The 14,525-nt window shown below is 41.0% G+C and overlaps 1 protein-coding gene across 1 annotated transcript in view; it reads right to left on the minus strand.

Moving 5' to 3' along the window:
• Positions 1-6,532, minus strand: part of vasna (vasorin a) — a 31,039-nt gene extending 24,507 nt beyond the window's left edge. Inside the window, exon 1 of the mRNA XM_031754108.2 lies at positions 6,272-6,532. The gene's annotated coding sequence lies outside the window, so the exon portion shown is untranslated. The remainder of the gene's footprint in view (positions 1-6,271) is intronic.
• Between the last annotated feature and the right edge of the window lie 7,993 nt (positions 6,533-14,525).

Below are 14,525 nucleotides of genomic sequence, written 5' to 3' on the forward strand. Positions count from 1 at the left end.
CTCTGTGAGACTGCAGAGAGCCGCAATTTAGAGGGCGTTTAATGTAACTGAATAACTGTTTTGTGTAACACTGATCTCAATTTCTTCTTTAAAAACCTGTGTGTTAATGTGCATTATATTCTCTATTAAAAAAAACTTCACTCATGAATTGTGCAAATAGGCAAACGGAGATTTGCAAACAGACAAAATCAGGTCTTACCTATCTGAGAGTAAACACGATACTGCATATGAACCTCTATGCAGACCTATAGAGGTCCCCTAAAGTAACACCTCACCTAACAATGACTCGGCAATCTTTCAAAAGTCCTGATGCGTACAACTAGTTAGACACACACGTCAACTATAGTGCACGCGGCTGTGGTGAGCAACAACGCCTGTTTGTCAAACGGCCTCTCTCCTCACCTGTTGTGTGTTTGACTTGTTGAAAATATCACAGGTCCAGACCTCTGCTCTTTGAAGTGCTTTGTGAGGCCCTGCAGTCCCCAGGCCATGTGTGTTTGTGTGTGTTGCCTTGTGCTGTTGAATGGGAATGAAAGGGTGTATATGTGTGCAAAGCAAAACTATGTGCCCCCAGGAGAAAAAAGAGATGGAAAGGGGCTCAGAAAGAGGGGGCTGGAAGTTGGGCTTTCTCTAATCTACTACACTACCCCCATCCAAAGACACACACACATACGCATAGATACACACTTGCCCTCAGGTATATCTCCCACTGAAGGACAGAGTGGTGAAGTGTTACCTTAAAGGCAGATTAAGGAGCAAGTCTGAATTTGAAAGCGTTCTTTATATGAAACAGAAACTGATTCTCTCAGGTCTCAATTGGCAAGGAAAATGCTTACTTGCTTAATGGTCATTGTCATTTTTAGGAGCTGATTTTGCAGTTTTATTAACGTGTCAATCTCAAGGGGAACTTGGATACTGAATACTAAGATTTTGTTCTTAAACTCGTCACACATTAAGTGCTATAACCCGAGTGGAAAAATAGGTATTTTCGGGTCATCAGAAGGTTAACTGTTGTCTCATCCTGCATTCTGCATAAAGCAACACAGACACAGTTGCTCTACTGGAGGCATCTTACATCTCCTGGTGTCTCCTGGTACCACGCAGGAATGTTACAAGGAGCCTGCATGTGTCACGCTCTTTACCTTCCTATTGAGCCGCCAGTGTTTATAGAACACACTGTGAGGGTGGGGCGGGTGTTCAGGAGGGGGGGGACATGCTTCATGGGTTAGTAAAACGAGTAACAACTCCTAAACCATCCATGGTGGTGGAAGGGGAGTAGGCAGGGTTTAAACTCAAGGAGGGGTTCCCCTCTGGTGAGCATGTTAAGCCTCATGTTGTTATGTGTTGTTTGAGTCTTGAATTCCTCGGCTGTCAAGGAGGCTTGTAAAGATGTAACGTGAGCCTTTTTTTTAATGTTGCTGAAAACAGAGACCAAATTTAGCAATATAGCCCAACTCCTGTCATTCAAATGCATGTTTTAGTGGATTTAGGCAAAAATTAGATGCATAACAGGCTGCAAAAAAAAAAAAGAGGCATCCACTTCCAGTAACTGAAACAATCTTTGTCTCAATCTTAGTTTTTTTTTTTTTAAAGTAAATTGAGTACAAGCATATTTTTTTAAGCTGTTTTGTGTTTGATGACGTAGCAAATTTGCTGTCTTAAAGGTTTTGAACAAAACAATTCAAAGATGATTTTTGTGATTGTGGAAATTGGGATACTTCAGTCATTGAGATAATAACGTGATATAAGTTCCTCTTTCCGACACTTAAATTGTTTAAATTTATCACACTAGTTAAGTTGGAAAGAAATGCATTCATCAACTGCTAAAATAACAAAAGGGAGCAAATCCAGAGCAGCGTAATGACCCAACTCGGCAGAATGATTTATTGGCAGTCGGAGGCTTGATGTTGGACGTCTGCTCCATCGGCGTAGCCCTCACTTCCTTAAATGTTCCCAATTGAGCTGACAAGCAGCTCAACCCACCGCACATCTGCAACAGCAGCAAGAGCGACTTCTTCCCTCTATTTTTACACTTTGTGCTCAAATACTGTTGCAACTGAATAACAGCGGAACAACAGCTGATGATACTGATAAAGCTTTTGGTTTAAAGCTACAGTGTGAAAACATGTCTATGTAAATATTCAACCATTCAACTGATATATTTTTTTGTAGAAAACGTAACGATTCCAGGAATGGATTTTTCCGAGAGAGGAGATATGCTTTAAAATTTCTTACAAGTAGTTATGAACAACAAATTAAACACACATAAACTCAGTATTGGAGTTTATCTGAGATTCAGACACGTATTTCTATGGTATTAAAGTATACTGAAACAAATTTAAGGCTAAACACCAGAACAGCACTAAATAAACAAGGTAGCAGATGAAAGTCAGTTTCAAATGAAGTCTCTTACATTCATTTTTTCCATTGCAAGGCTTCTGTTGAAAGCTTTTTGGTGTTCTAAACAGACTGAAGGTGTTTTCACACATCCACTGTTGAGTCAAATTCGAACTCTGTTTCATTTCCACCCTTGGTGCGGTTCACTTGTGCAGATGTGAACATGGTAATGGCACTTGGGTGTGGACCAAAATGACCACCCCTGATAGGAGTTGGTCTCAGTCCGGTATCAGGCGAACTCCAGAGTGGTTCGTTTATGGTGAGAATGTGATCTGACCTCGCGCCAAGCCAAACACCAGGTGCACGCTGCAAGTTTGAGCTAAACGCTGTGCATTCTGGGATGCAGCAGAGTACCGCAGATGTGCAAAGTACACAAACTGTAACAACCAGAAGTAAAATGATTAAAGTCGCCCAGATAAATACAAATGTCAGGAGTATAAATGATCCACTAGTTCAGGCTACAGCACCTTCTTCCTATACTGACTTTGTTGCTCCCACCTCAGACACAATCTGACCTTCAGGCCTGAATTTGGTCACTAGCTGACTAAAGTTGTTATAGGCAATATAGTATAATTAATACAATTGAGAGTATGTACTGTCTGGTGCCTGTAATAAGGTAAAGTTTCCTCCAACACTGTGCTATTAATATTTCCATTATTTTTTCAGCTTCGATGCGCTGACCTCACACTACTTCCTGGTTTCTCAAACCTCCTCACGTGGTTTTGTAATGACGCATTTCAGTTCACTTGGACTTTTCTCTGTTGGAAAAACATACAAGTTTACAAACTCGTCAGCTGATTTAGAACAGAGTGTAAAAAAAAAGGTGTGAAAACGCTCTAAAACTTAAAAAAATTGACACTGAATGTAAACAAATTCTGTTACTGATTATGATACAGGCAGGGTGGTTATCACAATTTACCTTGGATTAATTGGGACTTTCTGTTCCACATAAAAGAGAAAACCACAAAAAAACATTAGTCTTACAGAAAAAAACAAAGCTGGATAACAGAGAAGAAGAAACCAGAACAAGGGAGCAAGAGGGTGAGGCTTGACGGGAGCCTCTCTGCAATGTAAAAATGTCACATCTGCACATGTAAAACGCAGCGGACGCAGAGAAAACAAGAAAGGAATGACAGAATGGTAAAAGTGGTCAGGATGAAAACAGTAGGGAGGAACTTTTCATTCAGGAAAGCCAAGAAAACGCCAGCTCATCAAGGCTTACAAATCTACGGAAATATAAATAGCACGGTGTTGGAGGAAAGTTCACATCATTACAAGGGCTAGAAAATAAGTACTGCTTTTTGTGTCACTAATGTTGTTTGCCTATAAAAAGTCTACTCAAGTTTGGTACAGTGACCGAATTCTGACCTCAAAGGAGGGGTGTGTGTGTGTGTGTGTAAGATCTAGGTGTTATTCAACTTATGTGGATGTGAATGCATTTGTAAAGTCACATTATGGAAAGTCTAGCTAGTGTTATATACCTAGAATATATAAAAATGAATGTACCGACTATGACTTCACCCATCATTTTGTGGACTTTTATTCTGAAGCCTGAAGTTTTTGGTGTTGTCATCTTGGATTTTTGAAAGCAGACGATCAGGAGTGGGACAGTAACCAACTGCCAGTCACAATCACAACACAGCCACACCCTAAGGCGTAACCCTGCTCTATCGCTCAGAATCATAATTTACCAAATGAACATCAGACTGCATTGACTAAGATTTGTAAACTAGCAGCTGAAACCATGAACTCGTTAAGAACGGTTTTACTGAGTTCAGAAATAAAGGGAGAAGTGGGCTCCCTTCTGTAGAACGTGGCTGGTGGGTCACCACTTGTTGGCCATTAGAAAGAAAGGTTCAGCTACTTTTTGGATCCACAGGCTATGTTCACTCCTTTAGCAAAGAGTCAAGGTGTTAAGGCTAGGAAAGAAGTCCATAATGTTGAGCTTAGAGGAAGACTCGTGGAAATGCAAATAAATGTAACGTCTTCTGTATAAATGGTTACGTTTAGCTGTGAAACATCTGAGGACCACAGGGCTCATTTAAACTCCACTAAGAGGAGGGTTTTAGCTGGTGTGGCAGATAACAAGTGAGATCTCAAACACACACACACACACATCCAATCCTCTTCACCTTGTACCTCTTTACTTCATTCATGGGCTTATTAACTCCCTGATGGAGGAACTTTCCTTCATGTTCCCCCCTATTTAGTTGTCATGGTGGCTCGACCTGAACACTTATTAGCTGACCCCTGGGATTAGTCCAAGCTTGAGATGAGGAGAGTTGAGGCTAAGCCTTCACCTCGAGGTGCTCGCTGCAGCATCTCACCAGAAACCTTAATTAAATTGCTGAGACACCGCATCAGGAATGTTTGCTTTACTCTCCTGTATTCACTCCTGTCCATCCCATCTGTCTCCACCTTTCTTTGCTTTTCCCATAGTCATACTCCACGCTGGGTTTGTTATACTACCCCAAACTCATCACGGAGCAGACAGTGAGGGCAGCGAATTGCAATATAAGGAGAAGACGGGAGGTCACATTCAGCATATTGCTGTCTAGATTTATTAGATAAACAAGTCAGTCATGCATTGCCGGCATTCCTTCTACATATTACCACTGCAGTATCAGAGAGTTTAGACATGAATATTGATGACTAAAAATGCTCTTTTTAATGCTTTTAGAAGGAAGGTGACGGATGGATAAGATATAAATATTGTTTAGAATAACTGTTTATTTTTCAAAAGTTAGAAAACACCCCTGTACCCTGCCTCTTGTCCTATGGCAGGCTACGACCCTGAAGTGGATGAGTGGAAAACAGTAAAATGCCCAGCACAGCTTTCCAAAACCCCTAGAGGAATCTTTGACTCCTTGCCTTCTATTATCACGACCAGAGGTTTATGCATTTGTGTTCTGTTGCTTATTCTATAAAATGTCAGGGGGAAAAGTGAGAAATCCACACCATATGATCCCAAAAAAGAGAGCACCTTGTTAAACTTAGAAAGTTTTGTCACTGATATCAAAAGTTTTTTTTAAGTGTTCAGTTTACAAAAATATCAACCAAAGACAAGCAAAAAAAAAGTCCTTAAACTTGAGTTGGAAGTTGGAATCTGTGTTTTTGATCATTATCATACTTTTATATTTAAAATATGAGTGAAGCCAAACTCTTTAAAACAGCCACTACATAAAATGTACATACATATATATCCAGGCTTGACAGGATAACATCAGAGAGAAAACAAAATAAAGTCATCACTCTGAACTGCTGAACTGACTAGCGGTATGTCCCAGACGTGATACATTGATTTGTCTCTGGGGAATCGCCAGCTAATCGCGCAGATTAAAGTCTCAAACAGCCAGAGGTGAGAGAGACAGAAACGGTGAAGGGGCAGATAACGAGTTCTAATCCGATACATGCGACTCCAACACGGTCTGAAGCAACGACCAAGATAAGAGCTAATCCTGTTTTCCATGTATCTCTGTATGAAACGGTCCTCTCAGCGTCTCTTCTGTTAAGTGCGTCTCATCTGAGCGCGTCTGGCCAGCAGATCCTGACCCGAGATACTGACCCGTATATGCCGGGAGAGGAATGCGAGGATATGCTGACAAAATCACAACCACAAAGGAAGCTTTCACGTCCGGAGCTGGCTGAGTAAAAGGTACTAGAAGGACCCGATGCCGGATTAATTACGAGTGTGCCTCGGAGCGTCCAAGTTTGCAGAAGAACTGATTAACTCTGCACGTCTAATCGATATCACAGCACCCAAACGCATGAGCAGATTTTCTTTAATACAAATCGCTTCAATCCAAAGAATTAAAGGAACCACAACACAGTTCAGTGTGCACACAACTTTCAGTGTGGTTATCAAAAAGCTTACCTTGGCAAAGAAACCCAAAGTCCGCAGGAATACGCTGGAGCAGCTTCTACCCGGACCTTTTATCCACTTTGTTCCTCTCAAATGCAAAACCCTCCAAGAAAAGTTCAGAAACCTCCTCTTGCAGCGCAGCGTGATCGGCGTGTGCACGGAGTTCAGACCAGAAGGTGTCTCATGGCACTGCAGCGCGTTGGCTGTGCTTGGAGACACGGGTCCGCCGGTGTTCAGCGGCGCACGGACTTTTCAACAATATTGCTCATTGAAGTAAAGGAGGCGAGCACTTAAACAAGCTGGGGAAGTGGGAGGTACGGTACGGTGCAGAGCCGAGCGCGCTGCCGTGCGCGTCCTCGAGGCAGGCTGCACCTGCGAAAGGCATCCCTTATTCTCCACCTCACTTTATAATACGGCCTATTTTATTTTGAAAAAATTATATTTACATACAAATATAGTAAACACCAGGAAACAAAGAAATAATTTTACCCTTGGTCATTTTCAGTACTGCGTCATTTCCTGGTCATTTTACAGAAAAACAATATTTCGGTGTGACTTAACTTTTTCACAGCTTCATGTTTTTTACATTGTTATTTAATATTCATTATATATCAATGTGATTATGTCAATGATGGATTTTCTATTATTCAATTGTCCTTGTTTACTTGCGTGTCTCCTTTTCGGTAAGTTAAGCAAAGCAACCCGCACCCTGAGAAGTACGGCGTCATACTAAGTCAGATGGGAAAATAGTGTTTGTTTTTCTGTCATTTCAAATAAAGTTAATTAAAATTCCATTTAATTACAGTGTAATAACACCTTTAGTCATGGGTCATATTATTTTATATTTATTTATTTATTTATTTTTAGAGTTGTGTTTGTGCATTTTGTACTCACCCCTCTTTCTCTTAGGAAAATTAGTAGCTTTTAGATTCCAAATCCTGCATCCTCAAGAAAAAGCAATAAAGCTGAAACACAGACTCAAGTGAGATACCATGTCTTCTCTTCACCCCTCCAAGCTAACTGCAGGGAGATTTGACAGAAGTGAGAATTTAATCTCTAATCAGCTACAGGAAATGATCTTATAACACGAGAGCTTACAGGCTTACAAGAATCGGGTTGTTGACATCTGAAAGCAACCAGTTTAGTCTGTACTTAGATTTCTTTTTTGTTTCCTTCAGTTTCACCCAGATAGAAGACAAATGAAGGGCGTTTACAACACATAACAAATATGTCTGCCATGTTTAGAATGAGTTACAGGTCACTTTAGGTGCATCTCCCAGCTTTCTCTCAGTGTTTTTCCTCAAGCCCCCATTTGCCACAGTTACAGCAAATGAACATATACATAATGTAAACCTCTTTTTTATTGGCTAGGCATTTTTGCCTTAGTTAGTTAACACTGTTAACACAAATGCTGTAAGTTCAGCGATACCTTTATAAATGCTTATTCCTGTCACTTCTACAGTGATGAAAAGCTTGAATCAGAATCAGAACTTTATTTTCATTGTCACAGGTACAACGAAATTAAGAATGGTCCCCAATCATTGCATCATCCCTAGCAATATCAAAATATAAATAAAAACAATAAAATTCAATAAATAAAATAGATAGAATACTTAAAATACTAATAAGACGTAACAGTAAACATTCACATACATTCCCACATACATACTTCAGACTTTGCATAGATTAACACAAGAGTGGCGTGATGGATATTTTTTTGTAGTATTCAGATGTGCTATTGCAGTTGGATAAAAGCTGTGTTTGAGTCTATTTCTATCCTCGTGCAGAGTTCACATTTCCTGTTGAAGTGATCTCATAAACATTATGTAGGTAACCTGCTAAGTCATAATTAGCTGCTCTGAAATCATTCAAACATATATGCCTCATTCATGATAAAAGTTTGGTCTCCCCAATAAGTCTCTCCATAAACTTCAACTTCTTCAGAATTCTGCAGCTCGGGTCATAACTCGTACTCCCGTAAGAGACCATATCGCCCCAATTCTTCAACAGCTTCACTGGTTGCCCATAGAAGCCAGGATAAATTTTAAAATCTTAGTTCTCACGTTTAAGTGTATTCATAACATTGCGCCTCCTTATCTCTGTGATCTGCTTCATGTCACCATTGTTTCCCGCTCTCTCAGAGCTTCATCTGCCACTCATCTTGTTGTTCGTTCTGCTCGTCTTATCACTATGGGGCACAGAGCTTTCAGTCGCTCTGCTCCTCGGCTCTGGAACTCATTTCCTTCAGCCTTAAGAACTATAGATTCCCTTCCTTTATTTAAGTCACAACTCAAGACCTACTTGTTGAAACTGGCTTACTCACTTTAATGCTGTCGAACCTTGTTTATTTGGGGGGGGTTTGGTTTGTTTTAATTTGTTGTTTTTTTGTATTTTGTTGTTTTTGGTATTTTAATTGATCAGAATCTAATAATTTAATCTACTGTTTTATTGATATCTTTTTCTCTTTGTAAGGTGACTTTGGGTTTTAGAAAGGCGCCCTCAAATTGTATTATTATCATTATTATTATTATTAAAACAGGGAAGTGCAATAAATCTGCTTTACTCTTGTAGACATTTCCACGACAACTGCATTGCAGAAGCTCAGCCACCTATCACATTCCTCTGTCTTTCCAAGTTTACATTTCCATATTAGGCCTGTATATTTATACACGGTCTTGGGAACGCTGCTGCAGGTGCACCACTAACCAAATACTTCCGCCCGTCACTTAAGCTGTAAATGAGCTGTTGGATGGAGAAACTATATTCAAGTGCAGAGCTGCGCTCTGTGGACGGGAACCCACTGAAACCTGAAACTGTCGTCATGGTCACCAGCACTCAGCCTGGTAAAATGTGTTTAACAACATCGTTGATAGTGAAGCGTGCTCACTGGTGTCACTCGGGTATGCAGCAAGGCAAAAATTAATAATCCACCAAAGAGAAGACAGAGGAAAAAGAAATGTTTTTAATACAAAACTATGGAACATGTACAGCTGCTCCCCACACACACATGCCTCTCGCATATTAACACATTCTGGGAGATCTGACAGTCTAAACTGAGACGGTCAGCCAGACAAGCTGGGGCATGTGTGAGCAATGTCCAGATGAAATCCATCTATGTGACACACGCACAATAAAAACGTAAAGGAATGTGCTCACAGTTAGCCAGAGACACGGCTGATTGTGTAGAGGATCATTTTAAATTATCCGTACAATCAGTTTGTAGAGCTTTACGCCTTCCCCAAGATAACCCATGACCTCCTGTTAGCAGTCCACTGCATGGAGTGCATTTCACTGGGTGGATCATGCCATCCCATGGGATGGCATCAGGGACAGTACATTTAGTTGGTTTTATATTTACTTTTTACTTCTTTTTGGCAGCTATAGATAATTATGTTATCATGTACATCTTACATTATCTGCACTGCAGCCTTGAAGGGTAAATTTGAAGGTCCTATTGTGCAAAACCTACTCCAGACTAGCATTAAAGGCACACCTTTGCCATCCTTTTTTCTTATTATCTTCATATTTTACTTCTTATGATGATATTTTCTTTTGGGCATTTTTACCTCCACCAAGGAGGTTGTGTTTTATGTAGTGTTTCTGTGAGTGCGTGTCATTCTTCTCTGTAAACATGATAGCTTTTTAAATGAATATCTGAGGTTTGTAGAGTGGGCTCATGTTAATAATCCATTGCAATTTGGCTTACATCAAGGTTCAAGGTCAACTGAGTGATTTCTTGGCAAAACCTGACAAAATGCCTTGTAACTTAGAAAATACGATTCTTACAAGTGTGCTGTGTATTGTCAATATGTAGGAAGTATTGTATAAAGATTTAAAATATCATGTCACATTTGACCTCTGACCTTTTTATTCAAGGCCAACAGAAGGCCAAGGTCATAACAATGCTATGTAGAGCATTTTAAAATGATGTTTCATACAGCCATTGTTTGTACTGACAACATATAGATATATAGGTAATGATATGTGGGTGTTGTAAATTCTTATTCTAAATTTACTTTATTATGATATTGTAAAGTACATCATAGTAACAGGTCATAACATTTAAATGAGTAATATTTTAAATACATGTACAATGTTCCTGAAAAAGTATTTATTTTTTTGGTAAACAAAACAAAATTGTGATCAAAAACTTGTTTCACTTGATATTTATCACAAAAAAATGAAATGAAATTTACTAAACACTGAAATGATGTTTCATTGTTTAGTAAAATGTTTAAACAGTGTGGAAAACAAACAATGCCTGCACTTGGCACTTGGTTTTACTGCACTACAAACTTTTTTAAAGTAGGTTTAAAAAGAACAAAGAAAAAATTAGTTTATAAAAAATGCAATAATATTCCACTTAGAGTAAATACTGCTCAGATAGGGAGCTGCCTCAGTTGAAGTTTAAACTGTCTGAGTGCTTCTTGTTTTCTTGTCGTTGTAAATCATAACTTCGCCTTTGTGTTTTTCTGCTTTGACTCCCATGTGATACAACATCATCTGGTACTCTAACAAAATCAGATGCGATTAATCATTTAACCTCCATTCTTAATCTGCTGTACATGGAATCAATCCATAGTCCCGAATCTCTCACGAACATCAGCTGGCTTTTGTTTGATGGGTCTCATCACAGAGCTTGAGAGTTTGTGTGAGCGCAAATGCGAGGCTGAGAAAGAGGAACAGATTTTGACAGGAGCGCGAGAAAACAAACAAGCCAGATCCTTTGCAGCTATGTTTGATCTGCTGCTTTACAGCACAACACTAATCTGGGATGTTCTCAGGGGAAGAAATCAATACAGCAAAATGATTAACCTCAAGGTAACTCGTTTTAAGGTGTGAATGGAGGAAACCTAGTAATAGCTAGTGTGGATGAGCAGGGTAATTAGGGCATAAGAATACATTTCATATAATAATGTGTTATTTCTTCACATATAGATTACCAGATTAAATCTGGTAACATTACTCAGCCTGTGAAAATCATTCTATATCTTTTGTGGTTTTGGTAGAGCATGTTACAGTCTATATATATATATATTTATATATATATGTATATAGATAGATAGATATGTGTGTATATATGTATATATGTATATATATATATATATATATATATATATATATATATATATATATATATATATATATATATATATATATATATATATATATATGTATATATATATATATATATATATATATATATATATATATATATATATATATATATATATATATATATATATATACATATACGAGACTGCAAGACCAGACTGACCAACCTGTGCACAGCCTGGATTGATTACAAGCCCCACAGCTGGATACTGGAATGCCTAGAATTGTACAAGATCAACAGGACCCTAAGAGCCTTCATCAGGAACTCAATGGGGATGTGGCGCACAACACTAGAGGCCAACTCCAAGCCCATAGCACAAGTCACCATCAAGTGCGGGATCTACCAAGGAGATGCTCTGTCCCCACTGCTGTTCTGCATAGGCCTGAACCCCCTCAGTGAGATCATTAACAAGACTGGCTATGGATACCGACTACGAAACGGAGCGGTTGTCAGCCACCTCCTGTACATGGATGACATCAAGCTGTATGCCAAGAGTGAACGAGACATCGATTCACTGATCCACACTACCAGGATATACAGCAATGACATCGGGATGTCATTCGGGCTGGAGAAGTGTAGTCGGATGGTAACAAAGAGAGGAAAGGTAGTCAGAACTGAGGGGATTGAACTACCAGAAGGCAACATTGCAGACATAGAGGACAGTTACAAGTACCTGGGGATCCCGCAGGCGAATGGGAACCATGAAGAGGCCGCTAGGAAAGCTGCAACCACCAAGTACCTGCAGAGGGTCAGGCAAGTCCTGAGGAGTCAGCTGAACGGTAAAAACAAGATCCGGGCCATCAACACCCACGCCCTGCCCGCCCGTGATCAGGTACCCTGCTGGGGTAATAGGCTGGCCAAAGGAGGAGATAGAAGCCACTGACATAAAGACAAGAAAGCTCCTTACCATGCATGGAGGGTTTCACCCCAAGTCCAGCACCCTGAGGCTGTACGCTAAGTGGAAGGAAGGGGGCCGGGGACTGGTGAGTGTCAGCACCACAGTCTAGGATGAGACAACGAACATCCAAGAATATATTGGGAAGATGGCCCCAACTGACCGAGTGCTCAGTGAATACCTCAGGCAGCAGAAACCCAAGAAAGAGGAGGGAGACGAGGAACCATCATGGAAGGACAGGCCCCTGCACGGTATGTACCACCGGCAGATAGAGGAGGTGGCTGATATCCAGAAATCCTACCAGTGGCTGGACAAAGCTGGACTGAAAGACAGCACAGAGACACTAATCATGGCAGCACAAGAACAAGCTCTGAATACAAGATCCATAGAGGCTGGGGTCTATCACACCAGGCAAGACCCCAGGTGCAGGCTGTGTAAAGATGCCCCTGAGACAATCCAGCACATAACAGCAGGGTGCAAGATGCTAGCAGGCAAGGCATACATGGAGCGCCATAACCAAGTGGCCGGCATAGTATACAGAAACATCTGTGCCGAGTATAACCTGGAAGTCCCGAGGTCAAAATGGGAGATGCCCCCAAGGGTGATGGAGAATGACCGAGCTAAGATCCTGTGGGACTTCCAGATACAGACGGACAAAATGGTGGTGGCTAACCAACCGGACATAGTGGTGGTAGACAAACAGGAGAAGACGGCCGTAGTGATCGATGTAGCGAATGACAGCAATATCAGGAAGAAGGAACACGAGAAGCTGGAGAAATACCAAGGGCTCAGAGAAGAGCTCGAGAGGATGTGGAGGGTGAAGGTAACGGTGGTCCCCGTGGTAATCGGAGCACTAGGTGCGGTGACTCCCAAGCTAGGCGAGTGGCTCCAGCAGATCCCGGGAACAACATCGGAGATCTCTGTCCAGAAGAGCGCAGTCCTGGGAACAGCTAAGATACTGCGCAGGACCCTCAAGCTCCCAGGCCTCTGGTAGAGGACCCAAGCTTGAAGGATAAACCGCCCGTAGGGGCGTGCTGGGTGTTGTACATATATATGTGTGTAGGTAGGTAGGTAGGTAGATAGATAGATAGATAGATAGATAGATAGATAGATAGAGAGAGAGAGAGAGAGAGAGAGAGAGAGAGAGAGAGAGAGAGAGAAGTCAATTTTTAAACTCCGTCAAACCATGAATGGACACTGAAGACACGCAACAGCACTTCCTTCCAGAAACACTCTTAATACCACAGAACACAGTGGTGTGTGCTGTAACAGGCTAAGTGTGGCTCTTGCTGTGTGAGCACAGTAGGAGGACTGCAGTCGGGTACAAAGTGGGAGTGTTTCACTCAGTGTTTATGTGATTCACACAGCCGAGGCTGTGGAAGGCTTGACCCCCCAAAGACCTCCCCAGCACAGCGGAAATGACTTCTGTCTAAGTAAGACTTCAGCTTCTCTGTTTCAGTCTCTCCCAAAGTCCTTAATTTGAAGCTTTAGGAAATGTAAATAAGACAGGAAAACTAAGTAGCTAAAGCAGAGAGAGTGTTACTTTGCTTGTGGTTGCATTCTGTGTATCAGGCACTGTGCTTTTGTGTTTCTATGTGTATACGTGCCAGCCAGGGTGCATGTGCTTCTATTGTGCACATAGCTGCCTGTGCAGTGTGTTTTACAAGTTCTTCGGGCAAAGATTGCTGTGGCAGAGAGGAAAACATGAAATAACACAATGGAATTCAGGCCTGGAGTTACTCTCCCCACGGGAGGCAGGCAGACAGCGTTTGGTCTGGAGCCAGGAACGCTGAAGGAAAATGAGAACAGTGTCCATGCTACTAATCTTATTCTCTCTTTCTCTTAAGTTGTGACAGCGTCTTTTTGATGTTTTTTAGTGTGTGCTTGTTTGGGGTTTTTTGTTCTCTTAATGCAGAACAAGAGCTTCCATATGATTCTTCTTCTTCTCTTGTCTTTCTGCATATCTGTGTTTCATATTTCCTGTGTCAGTGTGTGCTCCTCTCACTCTGGTATATTAATAGCACTTTGCAGTGATGATTAGGTTGCCACCTGCGTCCTATCACAGTCCCACCCCACACAGACACACACACACCCATTGGCTGTGCGTTTGTGTGTATGTGTGTGTGTGTGGGGGGGGGGGGTTACATTATGGGAGGGGCAACATATATATATCAAATATATTTAAACATGTATGTATATAGGACGCTACGTATGTTGTAAGGAAATATCACTGCAAGGAAATTGACAGCAAATAA

This window comes from Oreochromis aureus, linkage group 6 (assembly GCF_013358895.1).
Source record: "Oreochromis aureus strain Israel breed Guangdong linkage group 6, ZZ_aureus, whole genome shotgun sequence".
NCBI classification, from domain to species: Eukaryota; Metazoa; Chordata; class Actinopteri; order Cichliformes; family Cichlidae; genus Oreochromis; species Oreochromis aureus.